Source organism: Psammomys obesus, unplaced genomic scaffold (assembly GCF_907164565.1).
Source record: "Psammomys obesus unplaced genomic scaffold, mPsaObe1.curated_primary_1811, whole genome shotgun sequence".
NCBI classification, from domain to species: domain Eukaryota; kingdom Metazoa; phylum Chordata; class Mammalia; order Rodentia; family Muridae; genus Psammomys; species Psammomys obesus.
This window is the reverse complement of record NW_026592732.1, coordinates 10,349,751-10,369,603: the sequence shown is the minus strand read 5'-3', so window position 1 is coordinate 10,369,603 and position 19,853 is coordinate 10,349,751. Positions and strand designations below refer to the sequence as shown.

Genomic DNA, 19,853 nt, shown 5'->3' with positions numbered 1-19,853 from the left:
AGTGGCCCACATTATGATCGTAACCTGTCACATTCTAATTTGATTTAAAGCCTGCTCCACAAAACTGAACTCTTACCTATTAACTGGGCCAAGAACCTGTGGCTGGGTTTCCTAGGGAAAAACAAAAACAAAAAACAAACTTCTACTATTATTCTGCTAACTGGACAGCGTATTAAACTCTTCCTAAGTACTTGTTTCGGTATCCAGAGGCTCCCAAAGAATCTTTTATTTGGAAACTAATACAGATACTAACATACAGAGAACAAGAGACAGTGGAATGCTCAGCTCCAAATGGGACATTTTTTTTTCTTTTTTCTTTTTTCTTTTTTTAACAGAACTTGCCTTCAGTTTATTTGTAAAAACAGCATAGGACACTGGTCATCTGTAAATACTGTGTAGGTGGGTGTGTCACCACAGTCTGTCTGTCTTCACATTAGCAGAAGCCTTTCTTATGGGGCCTTCACAGGGGACTGGGCACCTTTGGGAGCCTGAGCTGCCGATGAAGCCTGGGCCTTAGCTGGAGCTGTGGCCTCTGCCTTGGTTTGAGCCTTGGGCTGTGGTTGGCAGAGCATGAGACTCTTGGCCATGTAGCTTCAAATCCACTTCCCAAGCTTGGGGTGAGTGATGAAAGCCAGACAGCTGAGTTTGCTGCTGGGTCCCTTTGGCATCTTCACAGGCTTCACAAGGGCTTTGATCGCCTCTCCTCGCGCACTCATTGCCTTTGCATTGTTTATTTGCATCTTCTTCAGGCCTTTTTTGTTGTGCTTCTTGGCAAAGCGCATGTTCCTCAAGAACTTGGGGTCCACCCCTTAAGAAATTCGTATCTTTGTGACTGGGGTTTCTTGGTGCCATTTCTGTGCCATTTGCGGGACTGGTTGTGTGTGGTATAGTTCTTGGATACGTCTGCACGGTGACCGCGGCTCCCGCAGCGTCTGGGACTGGAAGAGAAAGAACCAAATGGGACATTCTTACCACACTTCCTCCCCCAGGCCTCAGAGACCATCATGCCAGAGAGGGCAGGGAGACTGTAAAAACTAGAGATAGTAAGCAACTATTGTGGAACAGCGTTTTCCTGACATCACAGGGCTGTTGCACACATGAGCTCACAGAGACCAAACTATATGTAAAAGACCCACACGAGACCAAGCCACACAAGACCCCTGCTCTGATGGGGAAGGGCTTACGAAGTCGCAGCCATAGCTGAGAACCTATTGGTAACAGGTGGCTGCTGGGAGGGGACGAATGAGTTAGGGACTCAGCCCTTGATAAGCTGCCCGTGCTCCCACATGGTCCTACATCCGCACACATACCGTCAGCACTAAATGGACTCGTTGAGTTCAAAAAGAACCGCACATGGAGTCGAGAGGGAAAGACGGAGCCGTGGTGTAAGGGGGTGTGAGAGGGACTGGAGAGGACGGAGTGAAGGGTAGATTTGATCAAAACACATTCTGTGCAAGTATAAAAATATTAGTAGTAACAAATTAAAATTGAATATGGGCATATAGATGTCTTAACCACTTACATTCTTTCCACTAACTTTTAGTTTACATGGTTTTGATTTTGTTTGGGTAATCTGACTGATATTGTTGCTTCTTTCCTGCCTTGAATAAATTCTGATATTTCATTTTAATTGATTTCTTCATTCTGCACCTGTATCAGTTGAATCTCTAGTGGTTTCTCTAGGCATTAAGTATTTATCTGTGAAGAGTTACCATTGCACTAACTTAGAGAGAGAGAGATTCATGTATAAAAGCTAGGTTCACATCTGCAAATTTTTATTCTTTTTTTCCGAATCTGAGTTAATTGTAAAAACCTTATACTAGAAAGTTACATTTTCGGTCTTAAGCAATTTTTCTTTAGAAGTAATATAAGGGTGTGTGTGTGTGTGTGTGTGTGTGTGTGTGTGTGTGTGTATGTGTGTGTGTGTGATTCGCGTTTTCCTTTGCTCTTTGTGTGTTTGTTTTTCCTTCCTGTAGATCTGATCTCACACCTGGCACTATGGCTCATTAGTTTGCAGTGTGTGTCGACCTTTCACCGGGAACCTCTCTCCAGTTTGGGCCTACTAATTTTGTATTCTCTGTCCAGCCTTTGACTAACGTGTGCATGTTTGTGTGTGTAGGAAGTATTACAGCAGCCATAAGCATTTTTAGTAACCAGGAAGGAGGACGTTAGCTATATTCATGATCCACCTAGCTTAGCCCTGAGGCAGTTCAGTCACTTACAGACCCAGTTGTTCCAGTTGTGAGAACTGTCCTTGACTAGACTCTTCTGAAATGCCTTATCAAGGTGTGAGATGTATTGTATACATAACTGATCCTACAGTTCTTGGTATTAAATATGTGAGGAGGGGAGGATAGAAATCAGGTAGAAAATGTATGGAGAGGCAGTGAGTGTTTGGGAAAATTTTCTAGTCATGAAAGAGGAAATCACAGAGCTGACATTTAATACTCTGGTCAAAGTGGAGATCCCTTGCTACCAGAAGGGGCTCAATAATGCATCACACAAACTTCTAGATTGATCTTACTTATTAGCTTTCCTTCCTATGAAACTGAAAAAAACTAAAATCTACCAGAATTCTTTACAGGTCACGAACCTACAGCCACACTGCAAAGCACAAATAAATCTGTGCGCAGCATCACTGAAGCAAGTCAAAAAGAATTTAATCAACGATAAGGAGAGAAGCTAAAGTATCTCTGCCTTTCCTCTACAGAAATGAAACTACAGGATATGGTGGTGCATGTCTGTAATCAAAACACTCAGAAGGCTGAACAAGAAAATGTCTGTGTTCAAGACCATCCTGGGCCACAGAGTGAGTTCAAGGCCAACCCATGCTACGTACTGAGATCCCATTTAAAGAAGAAGAGGAGGAGGTGAAAGAGGAAGAGCAGAAAAAGGAGGAACAGAAAAAAGAGGAGAAGGAAATAGGGGAGGAATAACTGAATTCAGAGATGGCTTATCAGGCATTTCTTTTAAAAGAATTTAAAGAAACAAGTGGCCAATAAATAAATAAATAAATAAATAAATAAATAAATTTAAATGAGAACATATAAGACAGTACCTCACAGCTATATGACACTTGGTGTATGGGGCAAAATGAAATCATCCCATATCTTCTGTGTTTTTACATTTAGTATATAATACTCACCAAGTAGAAGCAAAGTGTAATTCTCTAGTTTTAGTACACTGTTTTTTTTTTTACTTGTCAATGTTCATTTTTAAATATTGGTATTAAGAACTTCTGGGACTTGCAAAGTGGTTTAGAGGTTAAGATCCTGCTCTTGTAGAGGATCGAGTTCTGTCCTCAGCTACCACTGATAATTCACAATCACCTAACTCTCCAGCTTCAGGGAAGCTGGTGTCCTCTTCTGACCTCTGAGGGCACCTTGCACGGTGCAGGTGTTGGGGCCTTCTGTGTTCTCTGTGCTAATCTGTGGTCATGGTTATCATTTAGGAGATGCGGAGTCATAGATGCTGTGTTACGCTCTGTCTGTGACTACCGAAGCCACCCCCAATGAAAGTCACTTGCTCTCAGTGATTAATAATGTATATGCAATGGACATATAGTAGGAAGAGAGACATATCTTTGTAAAATAGTTTACTTTCAAGCTGCAGTGAAGGACTCCCGTAGCCCAGAATGTCTAAGTAATTACCTTACTGTCACAAATCAAGTGAGAGACTGAGAAGTAAGTGTATTGGGGGTTAGGGTTTGGAGGAAACTCTGTAAGCCACAGCTGGTTTTGTCTCAGGTCACCCTCTGTGCTCTAACCCAGATAAAGAGCCACTTTGCTGTCTGACAGTGCGTGTTGGCCAACACATCCTTCGGAAGCCTGTGCTCCACTGAGAGCTCCTTTCACAACTCCACGTTTCTTTCTATTCAACAAGCTTGTTTATTGCAAGCAAGATGGGAGTTCTCGAACAAAGAAGAAGAGAAAGGCCTCTCTGAATCTACACAGCAGCCCTAAAAAATGCAGCCTTTATCTCTATCTAGGCTTTTAGGAGGTTGGCAGTGGGACATAGTGCTCCTTCATGGAGATGACGTGGGTGGCAGCGACAATGACCACAGAGCTCCATGTCAGCATTTGATTCAACGGAGTGTGCAAGCTCTGCCAAGGCAGGGCAGAAAGGACTGGGGACCACAGACTCCAGGGAAGCTGGAGTCAGGTGCTGAGAATTCTTTCTAGTAGCCAGCCCACCTCTTTCTCTGAGTATCTTCATAATAAGTGATTTAGTCCTTGAATTGAATAGACCTCTACATGTGACTTCTTTTTAACAAAACGTCACCTTTGTCCTTGTTCCCTTTATTGTTGAAGGCTAAAGTCAGAGAAGAAATGTGGGTAGCAATTTACACTATGAATACAGTAGACTTTAATTTGCACATGCCTTGGCCTACTGTGTGCCAAGCCCAGCTCACCAGGCAAAAATAATAGCAATCATTATTGCCCAGTACATTATGTGTCTACACTGTGTGGCTGTGCTAACAGTTTGTGTAGTTTTTCTCTTTTTAAAGCCTCAACACAATCTTAAGATGTGTGATGTTCATTGTGTGCCACTAGGAAGAGGAAAGAATATACCAGTGGGCTCGTGAAACAGCAAAGTGTTTTATTATTCATACCACCTAAGCAGACTTGCTGATCGGTCAGGGTCACCAGACAAGAACTCAGGGGCCTTGTTTCTTCTCCCCAAGTAGGAGCTGAAGTAGGGTATGTAAGCATAAAAACCACAAGCATCTGGGCCAAGTTACAATGTTTACCAATCAGAACTCGGAGATTAGGGACTTTCCTAAGTGTACCATCATTGTCAACTGACATTGAATGTGTCTTTGCCCAACCAATCAAACTCATTTGTTCTTTCTATTGATAGAAACAGGCATTATGTTTTGGGGAACTGTGGTTGCTTAGAAAGGGAATTGGTCAGCTTAGGTAAAATGGAGTCTGAAGTCAAAAATGGCAGTACTTAAGGCAAGTTCTTTTATCCAACAATGGAACAGAGTTTTGAAGGGTTAGGAGTTTACTTGCAAATGAAGACAGAAAAATGACAAAGCCAGGGTTGAAAGCCAGTTTGCTTGATTCTAACATCTGCTCTAAATGTTATTCCAAGCTTCTCTTAAAGAGACAAGGTGGTTTCTGATCTCTAAACAATTGATTTTCAGTTCAGTTAGTGACTCAGGAGAATGAAGTCCCAGACAGACAAAGCCATAGACTTGGCCTCTCAGAACTTTGAGAACCTTGCGTTTCCACACCACTGTCTACTCCAAAGTCTATAGAGCTCCTCCATTTTCAGAGAACACTGAGTGAGATCTGCTTTTCTAGGTGTGATGATTTGAATGAAGAAGTTAGCCCGCCTGTTTTCACATTTGTTTCCTGGCTGGTAGCACATTTTGGAGGCTGGAGAGCACTTGTGGGTAGGGCCAATCTGGAGGAAGTGTTGCTATGGGAGGTGAACCTTGTGAGTTATTCAGAACCCCAGCTCTCTTGGCTTCCTTGATCCTCAGAGCAACAGAGCCCAGGACTGAATGCTTCCCAAACTGTGTGGGTGGTAGCTCTTTAAACTGTGAGCCAAAGTAATCCTCTCTTCAAACTGCTTTCAGGTGTCTTCCCACACCAAGGAGAAAAAAAACAACACGTGAGATTCTCTCACTTTCTGTAATTTTATATTCAGCATCTTGCCCTCTCCTCAGCTCATGGAAAGCCCAGCCTGAGAGAAATTCCACAAACAAAATTCATCCAAGCCAGAGAGTGAATCGCCTCCTAAAGTTTGAAGAACATGTTTAGAGCACAGAATCTCAAATGGGTTGGCAGTAGTGGGAGCTGCTGAGGTTTGCACCTGTCTGTTAATAGCAGGCCTGACAGCTTACCAGAGAGGTGCTGAGCTTTGCACAAACTGTGGCTATATTACAATGTTATAAACACTTAGTAAATGCACATGCATGCATATTATAAATATCCAAGTAGGCAGAAGCCAGCCAAGCACATTCCCAAATACATTTAATAACTAATTATAATGATTAATTGCTTTGGAACTTTGTATACCATATAAATGTTTGCATTATTATATCCATTCTGTACATTCTGTGTCTTGGCACAACATAGAGTTTTAAAAATGCAAATAAAAAATGTACTGTTTCTGAGGATGGAGAGATGGATCCGTGGTTAGGAGCACTTGTTGCTCTTCCAGAAGATGGGGGTCCAATTCTGACCACTTACACGGCAGCTTAGAAACTTCAGTAACTCCAGTTTCAAGTGACCCAATGCCCTCTTCTGGCCTCATTGGGTACCAGGCACATATAGGGTACATGTACATAAATGTGGGCAGACCACTCATACATACAAAATAAGTTAAGATTAAACTTAAAAACTCATATTGTTCCTTGGGTATTTTGCTGGATATTTCATTTAACAGTAGCACCCAGTGGAAAAGCACTGTTTTTCTTCTCGTGTTTTAGCCTAATTTGTAATACATTTTCAACTTTACTCTGAACCTGCACTTTCTTCTACAGATCAGGCAATTATGGACCCCAAACAACACTTCTCTTGAAAGGAATTGAAACATTGCCTCTGTGTATATATTTGCATATTTAGAATATTATAGGTGCATCACGGAGCTAGCACAAAAGCATGCCATATGCTGAAGTTTAACCAAAATGATGTGAGAAGGTAAGAAGTATGGGAAAGCAAGGGCTGGATTTGACGAGAATCTGCTAAATCCTGGTAAAATTGAATGTTTGTTTTGAGGGCTGAATAATGCATGAAAATAGACAAAGCTGAAGACATATTTAAAGTAGAAAGGATAGCAGTGTCCTCATATATGCCTGTGACACCATTTGGTACAATTTCCTCTTAGAAGTACAGCGGGCCGACATCTTTCTGCTTTTTTATGTGTATGAGGATTTTTTTTTTTTCTGAACATATGTAAGTGTACAACCTGCATGCCTGGTATCCTTGGGGAACAGAAGAAGGCATCAGATCCCATGGAACAGGGTTTACAGGTTGCTTAAAATGTCCTATGTATGTGCATGCTTTTGGCCCAAGTCCAAGTCTTTTAGAGGGTGAAAAAAAAATCTCAACACTGAAATTTTAACAAAATGACATTGTGTTTTAATTTTTATTCCCAGGTCATAAGAGAAAAGCTACAAGACTAACTGAGGTAAATCTATCTCAGTATGATCTAAAAGAATTCTATGGATAATGGCAGAAAGGATATTAGGTAAATGTTGTAAAAAAAAAATGACAATATGCAGGTAAGCAAGACCTGTCCAAGATCTGACAAAAATAACACTGCAGACTTAGCTAGACAAAGCCCTCAAATATTGGAATTATCACATACTAGATATAAGATAATAGATGTTTGATCTGCTTGAACAAATAAGGTCTGAAAATCAAAGCAGGCATAAGAAACTACCAAAACAGATCTTTTATTATTTTTTTATTTATTACAATTTATTCACCTTGTATCCCAGCTGTATCCCTCCCTTCTTCCCTCCCAGTCCTGCCCCCTCCCTCTTCTCCTTCCCTGCCAAAACAGATCTTAAAAAATTCACTTGAAAATCAAAATGACAAAATGTAAATGAAATGAAACAAAATGAATCAAATAGAAGATTAGGGAGAGGGCTGGAGAGAGGGCTAAGGAATTCAGAGCACTGGCTGCTCTTCCAAAGGACCGAGTTCAGTTCCCAGAAACCACATGGCGGCTCCCAACTGTCTGTGGCCCCAGTCCCAGGATATCTGACATGACATTAAGTGTTCCTGGTGAATGAATACATGTAGAGGTAAAATACCCATTACACATAAACTGGAAAAAAATTAGAATGTTAGCGTCTTAGCTAGGATTTCTACTGCTATGAAGAGGTACCATGACCAAGGCAACTTTTATAAGGAAAAACATGTAACTGGGGCTGGCTTACAGTTCAGAGGTTTATTATTGTCAAGGCGGGAAGCATGGCATCCTGCAGGCAGACATGGTGCTGGAGAGGCAGATGAGAGTGCAACATCTGGATCTGCAGGCAACAGGAAGAGACAGTAGACTTGGCTTGAGCTTCTGAGACCTCAAAATTCCCTCCCCCCCCCCCATGACATGCTTCCTCCAACAAGGCCATACCTATTCCAACAAACCCATACCTCCTAATGGCCACTTCCTGTGGGGGCCATTTTTATTCAAACCACATTTAGAAAGAGAGAGAGAAGGGGGGGAGAACACAGTGAACAAATGCTAGTTTAAAAGACTTTATTCCCAAAGTTTCTGAAGCACGCACATGAAAACACGAAAGATATCAATAGCCTCAGAGGATGGACCACAAGCCTCCATCTCATATAAACTAGCACACCAAAAGGCAATTTTAACGAGAATGAGACAAAAATGGGACGAGATAATTGAGGATTTTCCAGAAGATATCAGCTGATCCAAACAAGGCAAGACAATCCATCCCATGGAAAGCTCTAGAGCATGGAGGACCTCAGGAAAGAGTGAAAGGCAACTAGTGAAGAAACTGAAACTTGCCTTCTGTTTTTTTATCTCTCAACAACAGTAAAGCTACATGTGGTGGCATGTTTCTGGAACCCCAGGAATGGAGGCAGAAGGATTAGGAATTCAAGGCTATCCTCAGGTAAACAGGAAGTTTGATGTCAGCCTGTGCAATATAAGGCCTACCCTTAAAAAGAAAAACATGTAGAATGGGATGCTTTGTGGTTATTAGTACACACTGTGCTTGCAGAGGACCTGTGTTTGTTTCCCAGCAGCCTCACTGGGCAGCTCAATGCCTCTATCTCCAACTCCAGAGGATTTGACAACTCTCCTGAGCTCTGATGGTACCTGCGCACTTACACATTAACACACGCATCTATTTAATTAAAATAAATCTATGGTTTTAATGGATCTCAGTAATATTTTTAAATAAAATTTAAAAAGTGAATTATATCTAGCAGATACAAAATGGAAGCCTTTGATTGCAAAACCTTTAAATATCATGAATACAAACAAAAGGAAATTTTAGTTTTAAGAGATCCCTGCTTCTATCTCTGCACGTAATTTTGTCTTTTTGTCTTTTTTTTTTTTTAACCCTCGCAGTGGTGGGTACTTGTGGTTTGAATGTCCCACACAAGCTCACATAATTGAACATTTGGACTCAATTGGTGGCACTGTTTGGGGATTTATGACACCTTTGGGAATGAAAATAATGGATACTAATTAACCCTTTCCCTTTGTTATGTCACTGGCTGAAACCGTTATGGATCATCTACTTCCAAACACCACATCAAATGGCTCCCCAAACTCTGGAGCCGTGGTACCAACTGAAGTGTCTACGTGACAGTGGACTTAAATCTACATGTATCTCACCTGAGACAGTCGTAATGTATGCAGCTCTTCTCTGCTGTAAAGCAGAAGTAATAACTACATATAAACTTTTATTTGAGGAGTAAAAGAAGATAGTACATGTTGGATGGTCTGGGTTCACAATGAATGTTCACTAGCTAGCTATCACTGTCAGATACCTATTCTGTTTCTTCATTTCTGTTCCCTTCTACTGTCCTCCGCCACATCCTGGTTCTTTCTCATGGGGCTTTTTTGCCTCCTTAAAAACAATGGTTTCTGCAGCATTATCAGCAGTGCCTAGGAATTTGGCAGAAATATAAATCCCCGTGTCTCCTATTGAACCAGAAACTGGAGATGGAGTGGGGTGGGTGAGTGTGTGTGTGTGTGTGTGTTACATGTGCACACCCATGCTCATGAACTCCTAGGTCATTTGGAGATGTCACATGTTCAGCTCTATCACTTTCCACCTTATTCCCTTCAGACAAGGTCTCTCAGTGTCTGGAGCAAAGCTGGTGTCCAAGAAGCCCTAGTTGTTAGTATTTAGGCAGCTTGCTTCTGGGTTGCCTAGCAACCTATGATGTCATCCACCATGTGCCAACCACCAGGTGTTGCACCTGGCAGGTGTGGTTAAGTTGCTCCTTAAAAGGATCAACTGGCCACTCTGTAGCTCTCTTGTCCTCTTGCTCTTTTAACTCTCTTGCTCTCCTGCTCTCTCCTTTTTCTCTGTCAGGGCGCCCCCTTCCTTCCCCCTATCATGCCTCGCTCTCTCTCCTTTTCTCTCTCTTCATCTCCATATAATAAACCTCTTTCATATAAAATCTGTTGTGCGCATCATCATTTCATTGGTTCTAACATCAGTGACCCTCTTGTTGTCTTCCTCTGTGACATCTATCCACAACAGCTCTGAGATCATAGGCATCAAAACAACATCAATTTCTTAACGTGGGTTCTGGGATCACACTCAGCAAACACTCTTAACCACTAAGACACCTCTCCAGCCCTGGCGTGTGCCTTATAAAGAGTAAGTCTCATACACATGAGGCTTCAGCTCTAATCTGTATATAAGTGTCTCAGAGAGTAGCTTTTACATATGTGGAGAAACTGTTGGTTGTCACAATGCTTGATGGAACCTTTTAGCAACTGATGGAGGATGGGATGCTAAATATCAAGAAATATTTCTACACTGTTATCTTTCCCTGAACCTTCTAAACATTTCATCTTTCCCAAGGCATGGCTCCTGCACAACTGGATCTTCATTGTTCGTGGTACCCCAGACCATATCTCTGTTAAAGCACATTGCACACATTGGATAGTCTCTCATTTTTCATGTCCTCAAAAAAGAATATTTTATTATTTCTCTTCTGTGAAGACAGTATTAGTTTAGAACAGTTAAGAACATCGACTTAAGAGTTGGTGTAGCAGTGAGGAGCCCTGGCTGCTCTTCCAAAGAACCTAAGTTAGATACCCCAGAGCCCATATGATGGCTCCATTCTGCCTCCGTGATGTCCTTGCTGTGGGGTTTCCACCCCAGAAGACTACTTGAACATGGGTTTAAGCCAACAGAAAGTCTCAGAAACCTACCCTGGGTGTTGGGGATCCTACTGTAGGACCGAATTTTTCTCAGGGTGAGCTTTTAAGACAAAAACCATGTTCTGGGTTGACATGCTTCAGTTAACAAGAACAATTAGCCAGAAGCAGAACTACAGAAGCCAAAAAGCAAGGTTTGTACATTTAGAGACTTTCCCAGAACTGCGGACTTTGATAGATTAGGTCTTTGTTTTCATTTTGGCAGGTGGTGCTGTCTATGTGTTGAGTTTTAGGGCCTGAATGGTATTTCCATCGTGGGGTCAGTTGTGTTAAGGAAGGTCTGGGGGCCCGTTAAGCCCTCTCCTAGCCTCTGTGCACACTGGGCACACACAGGATGCCCAAACATACATGCAGTAGAAACATCTGTACACATAAATATAAATAAAAAATTTTAATCCTTTAAAGAAAAGAACATGAACTGAAGGATAATAATATTTAGGTATGAATTCCACATCCATCACTCCCCTAGACTGCAACTTGGGTCTTAAAATTAATCCTTTCTTTGCCTCAGTTTCCACATTTGTATAATAGGAATGGGAAGAATACATACATTAACAGCTGTGAGATCTGGGCCCTAGATAGTACTTGGTACAAAACCAGTGTAGTATAGCTCCTGGCTACTATTAGCCTGCTTCCCCTTCAGTATACGGTCAGGAATCTGCCAGCTGCTTCACAGGCCTTCCTGGTTGACTGGCTGATTGTTTTATTCATCAAAGAACTCTATTATTTTTTTTTTTTTATTAATTCTGCTTTCAAATGTTCACTAGAAGATTCAGAGAAGTCATGACTGCTGACATTGAAACTATAAAATACCTTTGTGTGGGAAGAAAATGACTTCTTCATTGTTTCAGGCCCAGAGTACAGGGCAGGAGTTCTAAGATGCTTGACAGAGTACTTGGTCCCTCATGTTCTTGATGCATGTCTTCCTCCTGTCCCAGTGACATTGGAGTGCAAGGACGTAGTACCTCTAGACCCCAACCACCACTTCCTATTTCCTTTTACCAGAGAGATGTGAGAACATGTTCACATTTTCGGAGCCTCTGAGATTCTGCTGGATTTGTGTTCTTCTTAATGGTTTTGCTTAAAAAGATGCTTGGTTCCTGCCAACTTCTGATGGCTGCCCGCCACCTACACTTTCTCTTCCCAGAAGCCCACAGGCCATTAGCCTAAGTATGCATCACTGTCAGTGGTCCTACCTCTACTGGCCCTAGGCTCAGTGTGACTGATGTAGCTCTCCTTGGAGCCTGCCCATCCAAACACAGAGGCATCCAAAGCCGGAGGTGATCACACCCCAGCCTGCCATGGAAGGAACATGAGGTGCCTGGTGCCATTATATAATGAGGCAGGAAGAGGAGATGTTTGAGGTTGGAAAAACAGGATGTCACAGGTGTATTCTGGTTTGGTTTTCTTTTGTTTTATTGTTGTATAAGAAAGGCTTCACTGATTCTGTAGTATCAAACCAGCCAAGGCAGCCAAAAGCACATGCAGAAAAGCCTGTGTCACTTTGAACTACATTAAGACATAGTGTGAGAATACCCAGTAAGCCCATAGCCAAATTCAAGATTCTGAGTAACTGCAATGTCCCTGTGCTGAGAGAAAGGAGCCACATTCAAAGTAAAGAAAATAAATACACTTATCTTTATGATGTCCCAATAAATGCCCCTAAGCTAAGGTCTGTGAAGGAAACCTCCAGGGTGTTTCATAATTACTGTGTAGCATCAACAGTTTCCTTGACACTTTAGTAAACAGGTCTCCCCAGGAAAACCAATCCTACACAACCTTCTCTTATGCAGCACCCTCTCCCATCCCAGGCAACCCAGCCTCTCCATTGTCTCAGGCCCCAAAGTGCCCTGACCTGTTCCACAGAGGAATCTAGTTTCTCTAGTATGTTAATAGATCCAAGGGTTTAATTGTGTTAGCAGATTTATGCACCACCAAGCTTTGTAACTTAACTTTGAAAGAGTCAGTTGAGACACATTTTCCAAACCTCTAGTAATTAACAAATGTTAAAAATTACTTGTCCTCATGCCAAGTCCGTGAAGGATAGAAAGAAGACAGGAAAGACAGTCTTTAGCGATTCCCACATCATATGCTGAGAAGCACTGCTGGTATTTGCTCATCACCACAAGGTCATCACCTAGGGTTTATGATCAGAAGGAACTGTCACGGCAGTGTTCACGCACAGCTCTCTTCCACGTCCCCGTCTCCAGGTACCAACCCATATGTATATTAAACAGTGCGGAAGCAGTGGCACTGCTACTGCATTTTTTAGGTTGCTTTTCTGTGATGAGCACAATGGTCCCCACCCCCAAAGCGAGTGTCTTGTGTCTTAATTTTTGGAACACACAAATGTGTAATATTACAAAAATGAGAAAGAAAGAAAGAAAGAAAGAAAGAAAGAAAGAAAGAAAGAAGAGAAAGAAAGAAAGGAAAGATAGGATGTGTGCTAAATTAAGATAATGTAAATAAGCTGTACTGAACTGAATTTAAAAACAACAAATTTCTCCTGGGTTCTCTAGGTAAAGCCAAAAGCCAAGCCTATAGTCTTTAAAAGAGGAAAGGAAGCAGAAGTGAGCCAGTGAGATGCAGTGAGACTTCAGTTGAAGATGGCTGGATCTGAAGTTGAAGAGCTTCATGAACTGAGGAAATGTGGGCAGTTCCTCAGACAAAATGCCAAAGAACTGTCTGCAGTAAGAAAACAGCCCTGTCAAAACCTGGCTGCTAGCTCAGTGTGCTCCATTCTGGACTTTGCTGCTCAGAAGGAGAATACCTGTGTGTTATGTTATGTCTCCAGCCTGGTAGTAATTGGTTTACATCAGGCACAGGAACTCATATACTCTGCTGATGCACTGAGAAAAGCCATAGGCCATCCATAAATGTGATAATGCTGGGGACAAATACACACTCGTACACACTCATCATTCACACTGGTAATTTTTAGTCTTTTACCTTGCTGTTCACAATGTTTTCTCCTCTCAGATTCGGCCAGCATAGGGCCAGCTGCAGTATATGACTGAACCAGGAGATAATGAAAATGGCCACAGAGGTATTGTCTGAATTGCCTGGGGACAAAATTCTAATTGTGCAATGGAGAATGAAAAGCTCATTAGCTCTCTGGCAAAGAAGGTACCTTTAGAAGAAAGTTGTCCTTTCGTTGACAAAGTTAATAATTTGCAGGTTTGCAAACTGAGGGCATAAAATAAAACAGGCACAAACAGATGGCTATAAAGAAAAAGCCAAAGAGTAATCTGAAGTTTCTGAGAGATAGCCCAAAGATCACATCCATGTCCAGGATAACTGCAAAGAGAGCTACTCCATGCTCTGCGTCTCAGCTTAGGGTGACGCGAGGAGTTAGAAGTACCCCCAACCTTCATCAGTCCCATAACCTGAATCAATCTAAAAGATCTAACCATAGTATCTGCTTTACTGTATCCGAAGCACTGTCAGAGAGAGGCGTCCTCTATAAACATCTCTGTCCACCCTCAAAACAGCTTCATAAGAAGGTTCCATCCCATGCCTGCCAACCACAGTCTCTAAGCCTGTCCCATATAGGAAACCCAAGAAAGGCCATTTATCCCATCTTTTAATTATATATTTATTTTATTTAAATAATCACAAAGTAAAATAAATCAACAAGTAGTCTGCTGAAGCAAAGATGCCAAGGTCCTGTAAGAAAATTAACAGTCATAGTTGTGGTTAGAATCATGGCTTTCCCATTCCCAATAAACAGAAAAACAAGAATTATATATTGTTTCATTGCCCAAATATTCATAATGCCTGTATTTTTATTCTTTTGATTTTTTTCTGAAACATGGTCTTGCAAGTAGCCTAAGGTGGCCTTGAATTTCTTATCCTTCTGTCTCCATGTCCTCAGTGCTGGGATTTCAATAGACACCATCCCAGCCTGCTTGGTCATTGCCCCTTGTCACAGAGTGTGTGTGACACCGAATGCATTCTTTCTTTACTGATCCTCAAAATGATGACCAGCATTATCACTGGTGTCCATTTGTGTCCATTTTATAAAGGAAGAAACTAAAGACGGGGGAGAACATAAATGGTTCTCTCAGCTTACCTGTTGTCCTGCGTGGATTTGAACTCAGGTCTCAGGTCCTCCCTGTACTACTGTGGGGGCCTCTTTGTATTTGGAGTTCGGGGTTCTTTGTTTGCTAGAATGTTCTTTGTTTTTTACTTCTATTGGGTTTCAAGTAAGTTAGAGAACAAACAATTATCAATTGTCTGGGTCTGAGAGGCAGTGGGCCAGTGTGCAGATTTAGGTGATTCAACTGATTGGTCTAACCCATCCTAGACCACAGGTCCCAGCAGACTGAGTTTATCAGTTTTTATCAGCTTCTCAGCCCACAGCCTAATGAGTACAATTGCACATAGAGCATTTATATGAGGAGGAAAAGATATGAAAATGTGTGTGCTAATGGCACATCTTTTGGACAACTATTTTTAAAGTAGGTGTTAGTATTGTAATCTTTACAGATGCCAAAACTAATATTGTTTTTGTATTTAAATTATTAACAGTGGCTAAAAGGTATCCTGGATTAAAAAACAAGCATCTGCCCCTTTAAGATGTGTCTATTGATTGGCCTTCAGTCTCACTTCTCCTTTTGCTACCCTCTGACTAAGGACACTTAAAAGGGACAGAAGGGAGGAGCAGAGGAACAAAGAGGCTGGTGGCAACCAGCAAAGAAACAGCTGGTGGGAAGAAACTTTGAAAAGCCAATTGAAGAAAAGAGTCACAGAAGAGAGAGAAAGGGGTTTCTTCTGCCTTCACCACTCCTAAAAGGGAAGGGGCTCAAAAGTGGGAGGAGATTTGACTCCATATAAAACACAGGAGGTGGGGGGGGGGTTGCTCTTCAGATAAACAATAAAGGGAAATGAAAGGATGAAAATAAGAGGTTCATCTGAGAAGATGGACGAGAAAAGGTTTTTGAAGTGCGGCCTGAGGAATATGTTGGTGTGATGTAGCCATTATCTAATGGTTTTGTGCAGATGGCTGCTATGGATATACACCATGCTGTTCTAATGCCCCAGGAGAACCCCCAGCCCCACACAATATGAAAATTACATGTGTTCGTTTCTAGGCTCTCTCTTCCTCATTTCCAACACCTTCCCAAGTTTCAAACCCAGAGATACATAGGGGAGTTTATTTGGTGACAAAGGCTTTAAAGAAACAAAACAAAACAAAACAAAAAACGAGTCTTAATAGTAGAGTCCAGGTTCCTTAGTCAGTCACCTGATTGGCTGGAGACACATTGTTCAAAACCAAAGCAAGGTCAGCATCTTGGGCTGGAAGCAAGGAACCAGGGCCAAAGGGTTTCCATGTCTGAGCACTCATGGGCAACTTTGCTTTGAGCCCTTCATCCTCCATCACTAAGATTTCTTTTAACTAAATTTTTATTATTAATTAGTACTTGGACTCTGTGCAAGGCTAACTGTTAACTTGAAGACTGAATAGCTGCAAGACTACCATTGCCCCTAGAGCCCTAGAGATAAATGTAATAAGCACCCCATTAAAAAGGTAACCTCAGGATACCACTTCATTGCCTCCTTGAGACACTGACAGTTTTGTGCCCAACTTAATTTCACTTCTGCATCCTTGAATCACACAAGACTTACTGACAGCACCCAGTTTATTATGTGTTTTTTAAATCAGGGATAAAACATATGGCTTATAAGGAAATGTGTAGAAAACATACAGAAATTACCTAAGAGAAAAATCGCTACAAATAAAGGAGAATTTGAACTTTGGGATATGTTTTTTTTCTTTTCCAAAACCAAATACAGAAAGCAGATGAAAACAAAACTATCTCATAATATTTATAAATCAGCATTTTTTTCTTTCATTAACTACATAGAGTTCCTTCTTCCAGTATCTTCCTGCTTCCTTCATTGGTAGTCTAAATAAGCCTTTGAAGTGTCCTGTATGTATTTGTACATATATTTAAATGTTTAACATATATAGTTTGGGCCACCAACTCAGCAGGTAAAGGCACTTGCATGTAAACCTGATGACCTGAGTTCAATCCCCAGAACCCACATAAAGGCAGAAGAACAGACCCACCTTCACAAATCTGCCCTCTGACCTCCACACGCATGACACCATATGAGCTCTAAGACACACGCACACACTAGCAAACAAAAAGTTTCATTAAAGTAAAATTGTATACTTTGACAATACTAGTGAGTATTTAACAATATCTTAACATTGTATTAAGTACTCTGTGAACAGGATATTAATTTAATCCTCACCACTAATTCAGTTTGGGTAAACTGAGGCCCAGAAGAACAAGGCAATATTTTAGACTCCTCTATGAGTAGAAAAGTTTAAAGCATTGTGAACTGACCTGTACCATACGTATTTCTGCTAAGGTATAAAGGTAGTGCCTCCCTGGGGGTCTTAGGAGATCATGGTAGCTAGAAGGCAGGTGCTAACCATGGGTAGAGAACACTCTGTATTGGTCTTGTAAAAAGGTGAGAATGTGGCATTCCTCATTTAATGGAGGAGTATGGACTACAGAGAGAGCAGGTTACTCCTCTCAGGCCCTCCATGACTAGGCAGAGGTCACAGAGACTCCTTACCAGCTCCCCAGCCCACCGGCTTTCTGAGGCTCCCTCTCCTTCTGAGCAGATGGCTCGCCTCATTTGTTCCACTTCTTAGCTCCAAACTATGCTTCCAGCTGCCACTCGTTCCCCTTTGTCCTGGTCCTATTTGGCTTTGAGATTTTTATCTCCATGCTTTTGTCTCTGACATAATGATAAGGCAATGTTTAATTTGGACTCTGGTTCTCATTTATTTTTCTGGCGCTTGTCCCAGAGATCAACTCAGAAGAACAACATATGATCATAAGATGCCAATGGCTTGATTCAGATCAGGGCTGCCTGACACTAGTGTCCACAATTCCCTTCCTAGCCACTGGCCACCTTCACCAATAGTGCAACATATGGAACCAACCTTTGTAGATATGCCCCCAACTTGCCTCTCATATGAGTTTTACATCACAGACTGAGATACAGTTGATGGTAAAAACAAATAACTTCCCTAAAAATAACCATATGAAGAACAAGCCCCACCGGACAACAGTGTCTTCCTGACGCCTTGTGCCAAAACCAAAACTGGGAGTCCTGGTTTTCAGAGATGGAGAAGAGGGTCTAATGACCCCAGCACCTGCACCTTCTTCATCAGTTGTTGTCACATGACTGCCACCTTTCAGGTTTCGACATGAGTCTGTCATTGTATGACCTCAGAGTAACTAAATATCTTAGTTTGGGCGTTCATCCCCTAGATCTTCACTGCCTCCTCTGGGGCCCTGGATAACTAACGTCTCTGAATGCCAATCTCTTCACCACAGTGAAGGCTTTTTCTTGAGTCTCCTCTGATTCTGATTCTCTATGATTTTATGTTATATCTAAGTCTGTCCACATTTTTGCTGTCAGCCTAGAAAAGGGAACCCTACTTACCGCTGCACCTATTAGTGTTAATAATTCAGTCAGGAGAAGGCGACCAAGGAAGTCGAGAGTGGAGTGGCAAGTGGATGAGCACAGGCAGGCAGCATCTCCGCAGCCCCTACTGTCTTTTAAGCACCATGTTAGAGCTTTATGTATTCACCTCATTCACTTGTCATAACAAACGCCAGGGAGAAGCTATTACTGTATCCGTGTTAACAACATCACCGACACCTTGAGATTCAGTAAGCAAACAACGTTCCCAGGTCACTCAGCTAATAAGTGAAGATATCACATTTTAAACCCACATTTGTCTGGTGTCAAAATCTCATGTACTTTCCATCATAGACTTCAGTAACTTCACTTCTCACTTGGGTCCTTTGAAGTAAATACTGAAGAATATTTCCTTGAAATGTAATCAGCCTCGATACATCTAAAGAGAATTTGAATCAGTTCTTTTATAGGTTCCCCACTATGAGTGGCACAGTTTTAAATATATATCATATATGTGTTCATGTGTGCATGCGTATGTATAAATGCACATATATGTGTATATATGTGTGTATAACTGTTGCTTTACCCTTATAGAGATCAATATTTAGAGTAAAAACCAAACACTAAGAGATCGAATTTCATAAGAAGAAAGGAATCCTCAGAACCTAAGAGAGAGGATCAAAACTAGTTTTAGGAATCAGGTGAGGATGCTGAGGCAGTGATTTGAAATAGCAGTTGAAGGGTAGGAAGTTAACTAAATAGACATGAGATGTGTCACTTCAGTCATTGAGAACAGCCTGTGTATAGACTGGGGGTATAAGGACAGTATGTTAAGGTAATTCTCACAACAAATTGATATGTTAATTAGTTGAGGGATACAGCAAGGAACATATTGAACTTGAATTTGAAGAAGTCAAATGGGTACGTGTGCTCACTTTCATTTCACAGAGTGTTTTCTTGTTGTGTTTTGTTTTACTGGCACTCAGGTTTCAATCCAGAATCTCATAAATACTAAGCATTCAATTTGCTACTGAGCTATACCCTCAGGCTCTAGTTTAAATTTTAGACTGGCTTTATATTGCATATATAGTGCATGCCTGTAGTTCAACTCTGGAAGGCTAAAGTTGGGACCAGCACTTGAACTCAGAATTTTGAGCCACAGAGAGAGACAAAGTAAAAATATATTGGTCATGGATCAAAGTGAATTCATCACGGTACATCCATAATGTCTGGAATTGAACCAAAGATCACCAGACAATCAAAGACTTGTAAAAATATGGCCCATGACTGGTAGGATTAACATTGTGAAAATGGCCATCCTGCCAAAAGCAATCTACAGATTCAATTCAATTCAATTCAATCTACAACTCAATTCTTTACAGACCTTGAAAAAAAGATTCTCAGCTTCATATGGAATAACAAAAAACCCAGAATCTCCAAAACAATCCTGTACAACAACAGATCATCTGGAGATATCTCCATCCCCGATCTCAAGTTGTACTACAGAGCAA

At 41.4% G+C, this 19,853-nt stretch overlaps 1 pseudogene; it reads right to left on the bottom strand.

The window, feature by feature from the left end:
- Positions 1-379: 379 nt before the first annotated feature.
- Positions 380-1,003, bottom strand: LOC129682898 (60S ribosomal protein L29-like; annotated as a pseudogene).
- Positions 1,004-19,853: the final 18,850 nt, after the last annotated feature.